Genomic DNA, 6,015 nt, shown 5'->3' with positions numbered 1-6,015 from the left:
ATGTTTAATCACTATTAGCATGAAGTCAGTGAATTTGAACCCACATATTGTTTTTTGCCAGTTTGATCACAGATGTTGACTATTTCCTACCAATTCCCACATCAATTGTTTTGGTGTAGATATTTGTTTTCAAAATATGCTGCTTAAGGTTTTCTATCCTTTTTTTAAGACCACGGGGCCTCTTTTTTTCCCCTCAAAATTTACTGGTCCTTATTTGTTTTCTCCTTTGCTCCAAAAATAATCTATGACTACATTTTTATTTTACAAGATGTGTTTCAGAGAGCCTGTTTTATAACATTTAAAATTAACCAGTTTTTGTGTTTTGTGTTTGTACTTCTGGGAAATAGTTCTCATTTGTCTGAAATTGAATGAAACAGTGACAGGTAGAGGTGATTCATGCTCTATTCATATTTTAAACATGCGCTTAGCCTGCAGGGTCGACATTAGTATTGTTTCTTCTGGACAGTTGTATCCAGAGGATAGAGGAGACTGGAGCATAACTGCATATTGTTTGACCTTTACGTGCACTTCATGTATGCATGTGGGTCAGTACAAGATAGGGCGGAATATGTAAACCTTTGCGACTGGAGGCTTGCATGAGGGGGGAAATGTGTTGAAATTAAATGCAAAATTTCTTTGCTTGTCTGCACCTACCCAAGCTTCAGTTTACTTGTTACCCTAATGAGGCAAGCGCTGTTAGAAGAAGGAACAAAATGGGCGGATTATTAAATAGCGTTCTGCAAAGCATGACAAAAAGGGTTTGTCACTAGTAGACATTCAATTCATTTTAACTGGGAGGGCTGACAGTGAATGAACATTCCCATTTCAAATGTATTGGATGTCTAGTGACTTTAATGGCCAAAGAGTTAAATAAATATTATTTTTAGACCAAATCCATTTGGGCAGTTCTTGAAATCGCGCCCTAACTTCTAGACTGAATGACTATTAAACAGAGTGCCTCCCTTTCAACCTAATTTAAGCCTTCTAAAATACACTCAACAAGCATTCTGCCAGTCAGACAAAAATCCAAATGCAATTAGTAACTATTTTGTTCACTTTGAGAGACAACATGATGATCACAACAACCTCCCATTTTGGACTCATTTTGCATGATATGTTATCACATGTAGACTTGATCTTGACTTAACCTCTGGGAGCATCTGGCCCCTGTCTGCCATGCCTCAAGGTGGAACTTAAAGCTGCTGTGATGTCTCAAACAGGGCAGCAAATCGGATTAGCTTCTCACTTTCAATAGAACAGGAATCCACAGGCATTATTTTAATAACCATGATCCTCAGTTTTATTGCAAAACAACATATAGCCTCCTCACATTTGGCCTCCGTCTTCATAATCATGTTATCCTGTGCTAAATTGTAATTAGATTGTATAATCACATTAAACTGCAATGTTTCTGGCTTGCTCTGAGCATGGGTTAGTTATTGATTTTTTAATTAAATGTGTTAAACATTGTTTTCCAGTCAGTTGCTGTCAGTCTTTGTGACTCAAGTGGATTTTGTAGCTGTATGTCGGGGGATTCACATGAGGATTGTAAAATGAATATTTCCATCAGCATAATTTGATTATTTGAATCATATGTAAATATGGTAAAAATAGTCTTGTTTATTGTATCACAAGAATTATTGTGGCTTGTAGAGTCACACGTACACCATTGCAAATAATTCCAATATTTCTTTGAAACATTAAAACTTTTAGGATCTTCATGTGAGTAACTATTTTTGAAAATAAGGACTGAAAGTGCGCAGTGTATATACATTTTGACAAGTGCAGTAGATTCTCATATCATCTCATCTCATTTTCTGAACCGCTTTATCCTCACTATGGCCGTGGGGGGTGCTGGAGCCTATCCCAGCTGGGCCACCCGCAGTATATTCTTTGAATATAAAAAGTGTCTTGGCTGTATCATTTTTTTCATTGTTTTTCTGAATTTTTAAAAGTTATTTTAGCAGACAATTTGCGCAGAAAATGTTCTTTACCAAGCTATATTTTTTTGGCTCCTGTTTGCTTGCTTCTGTCTACACTCAGATTCTCATTGGTACCTGGCTGACTTGATCGTTTTGGGTATTTAACATTTAAATCACCAATCATATTACATAGGGATATAATGAAAGAAATAACAGTTTACTTTTCCTTTTTTGACAAATATTTGATACTGTAATTGTTCGTAACAATTTTTATTTCAGGAAAATGTTTTATGTAATATATCTTATCTCTCTATTTGTCTCTTTCATTTCTTGGTGAGGCAAAAGATATCATGCATTTGGGGGAAAAAATAGTTGCGATGAATTTCTGTTGATTTATTCCTGAATATTTTAGCCTTCTTGCTAGTTTGTCCACATGTCCATCTCCCAGGTCTTAACATTGCATCTCCACTGGTGCGCATCGCACATCGCTTATAATACAAATAATATGGAGTCATGTGCAGAGGGAAAAAATTGCATTTACCAGTGCGTGTGTGTGTGTGTGTGTGTGTATAAATAAGGTGTGCTGGTTATTTGAGTGATCTCAAAAATATATATTTTCATGCCAGCACTAGTGGTATAAATCCAATACAAGGCTGGTTTCATTTGTACATTGTGTAACTGCTTAATTTGGTGTACACGATATCGAGCACAGAGTTAGACATTTCTGAGTGGTATGTCTATATGTGGAACTCATTTAAATACAGTAAATAAAATCAACCTTCCTGCCATTCAGTGTATAGATAGCCAGTACATCTTCCACTAGGATCGCATGTAGTTTAAAATGTGATATTCTCTTCTTTGGCATGTTTTGTTTTGATTCGTGGAGAAAGGTAGGTTTATGATTTTGGGGCTTTGGTGGGTCCAATTGTACGTGCTGAAATTCTGTCTTTGCAAAATGTTCAAGTATTTGCTTGCCTCTGTCTGTTTGCTGTGACTAACATGGGGGTCTCAGATTACTCTCTTTGTCTCCACTTGTCTTTAACATTGCATGTGTTCTACCTTTGCTTTTTAATTATTGTGACGAGAACTCATTTTGTTCAATTACTGAACCTCTCCGTGAACCAATGTGAAGTGTCAGAAGGGCATTTCTCATCTAGTCACAGCGACAATATTGGCCCTTCTTAATTGCCTCCTCTGTAGTATTGTGTTTTCCCTCTATTGTCTTATGAGTACACCGATTATCTGTTTATTAAGACTTCTTAGCAAGATAAAAATCCCCTGGAAAACAGCTTTGCCGAGCAGAAAAGAATGTAAATTGCTTTCATTTCACAGTTTTTTATTCTTAATTTGATGATTGTGTTAACAGTTTGTAATCATTCAAGGTATTCTTTGAATATACATTTTTCAGTGCACAGACACAAACAAATTACGTCTTGAGACACAAATACCATTAGATTTTCTACGCAAGGGTGTGGCCACCTTTTCATAACTAGGGCAACATCTTGACAGCAAGTGGCCAAAGTTTGTTCAATCAATCATTTTCTGCACCACTTATCATTATAAGGGTCGCAGAGGGTGCTAGAGCCTATTACAGCCAACTATGGGCGAGGGACATTTTCATTATCTGTTTAATTATACCGGCTTGCAGGGTAGTAAATTGTCATTTCATTTTATGCCGGCAGTGTCATCGCACATTGAGATCCTAATGACAAACATCGTGTTATACAAATCTCATTTTCTGCTCACATCTAAAAAAATAATTGAATTGTTTGCTTCCGCGGGGCCAGAAAATCTCAACTCCATTGGTTAAGGTCACAAGTGCAATACAGGCTGTTGTTTTGGGTTTACCTAGGAGTATGCTGTATCCCTATGTACACTGATCAATATATTGATATACTGTATTTGGAGGTTTTGACTTCAGGTACAAGGGCGGCTGAGTGGAGCGAGTCGTTAGCGCGTCGGCCTCACAGCTCTGCTGTTCTGGGGTCAAAATCCAGGTCACATCCATCTGTGTGGAGTTTGCATGCTCTCCCCGGGTCTGCGTGGGTTTCCTCCGGTATTCTGGTTTCCTCCCACATTGCAAAAACATGCATGGTTGGCTGATTGGACACTCTAATTTGCTCCTAAGTATGGGTCTGAGTGTGCATGGTTGTCCATCTCCTTGTGCCCTGCGATCGGCTTGCCACCGAAGCGGTTCAGAAAATGAGATGAGATGAAACTTCAGGTACAGCTACTATAGGATATCATGTCTATTAACAGCCAGAACATCTGGAAAAATGTTTATGTTGAGACTGAATAATGCATTTAGTTGTAAATTAGTTTTAGTACTTTATTGTATGTCATCCTAGGCAGTTTTACACACAATCCAGATGGTGCTGCTGTATTTGATTTTTAAAATACAGCCACTTGACCTCTGGATAGAATTTTCAAGATTTTGGGCTACCTGTTCTGTCTAGCATTTTGAATTGCCAAGCAAGTTGTATGTGCAATTCATAACAGTGGAATTGGAATGGGTACAGCACAGTAGGAAATCAATGCTGATGATATATGTACCCCTACTGAATACGTAGCATGCAGTTGAAATGAATGGTATTTCAACAAAGCTAGTACTTGGGTTTGAAGGGATCCATTTAATTTAATATGCTTCAACTACAAGGCAGGAACACTATCAAGGATGATTTTTTCCCCAAGGTTACTAAATGACCCTGATCCTCTCTTTAGAGCACTACTATAAATAGTGTACCAAACAGGCCAGAAAGATAGATGGTCCCACATTAATTATCAAACCACCAAGTATGTGTTGAGAATCGAATACCTCCCATGATAATTATTACAGCTGCAACCTCATGAATCCAACGGGTTGTTGCGCAACAGGTATCTTGCACTGGAGCTAAAATCTTTCTGCATCAGCTCACTCTGAGTTATACTTTCATCCCTCTCAAACATTTGAAGGCTTGTTCAAGTGAATATACTTTAAATTGTTCATGTCAGTGTAAGTCTCGGTTTTACTATGTCCTCTGCAATTGACTTCTAGTCACCAAACTGAGAAATTAGGTATAGAACAGAATGCGATGAAATCTACTTCATGAAATGATTCAAGTTCCTCTATTTAAATTGTTAAATCAGTGTACAGTTATGTTAAAATGGCTTTAATGAATGGGGATGCATTAGCATGTCATTCTAAGCAATGTCACAGCATCAGTCCCACTCATGATACATCATGGCACATCATTAATTTGCCACTCCTGCCATCTGCAAATGGTTGCATTCTACCGCCCTAAATACTTGCCATTTGGCTCTACATATTGTCAAGGAGTTATAAGTTATCATGTTGCGAAAAATTTCCATCAGGGACTGAATTACCTTGTGATTACCTTCTTTGCACTATTTTTAAAAAATTTGATTAGAGCACTTTAGCAAAAGTATTTACCATATGACAAATAATATTGTTTCTGGAAAATCACAAATGAATGCAGACCTTTTTATTTTTGTGCCGAACCTTTGCTCTTCCATCCGGAGGAGTGAATATTCATACTGTATTATATTTCAGAACTAATTATTTTAGAACCGCTTTTAGAATGTACTCGCATTCATCACCTATTTCTGTCAGAAATCCATCACTGACATGTGTGGTTATATTTAGTGGTAACCAAATTACCTAAATGTACCAACAACACACAGGCTTTTTAACCAGGACTGTATCATCTTCTGCCCCTCCTTTTTTCCAAGGATCAAATATTAATCCCAAATGTATGACAAAATAGATAAGACAACCTATAAATGAATGATGAACTAAAATGTGTAGAAGATATAAAAAACACTAATGTTCTTTTTTTTCTCCCTCTGAAGAAATGACTGATCCTGTGGAAAATATTTATATATTGGCAACTTGACCCAACACCTAAAGAATATACGACACCACACAAGACTTGACTTAATGGCATAGCGAGGTATATATATATAGAGAGAGTATGATTGATGATAGAATGTGATTTAAAGGGAAAATGTGTATTTTGGGGTGCAACACAATAATTGATGAGATAATCCTGAAAATTGCAAAAGATATTTTTAAAGACCATTTGTGGTAATAGCT

General features: G+C 37.0%; 1 protein-coding gene across 13 annotated transcripts in view; it reads left to right on the top strand.

Annotated features, from left to right (window-relative positions):
- Nucleotides 1-6,015, top strand: part of LOC144084420 (uncharacterized) — a 32,155-nt gene that overhangs the window by 149 nt on the left and 25,991 nt on the right. The gene's annotated exons all lie outside the window — the stretch shown is intronic.

Source organism: Stigmatopora argus, chromosome 11 (genome assembly GCF_051989625.1).
Source record: "Stigmatopora argus isolate UIUO_Sarg chromosome 11, RoL_Sarg_1.0, whole genome shotgun sequence".
In the NCBI taxonomy this organism is placed as follows: domain Eukaryota; kingdom Metazoa; phylum Chordata; class Actinopteri; order Syngnathiformes; family Syngnathidae; genus Stigmatopora; species Stigmatopora argus.
Note: the sequence above shows the minus strand (reverse complement) of the source record. Positions and strands in the feature narration are given on the sequence as shown.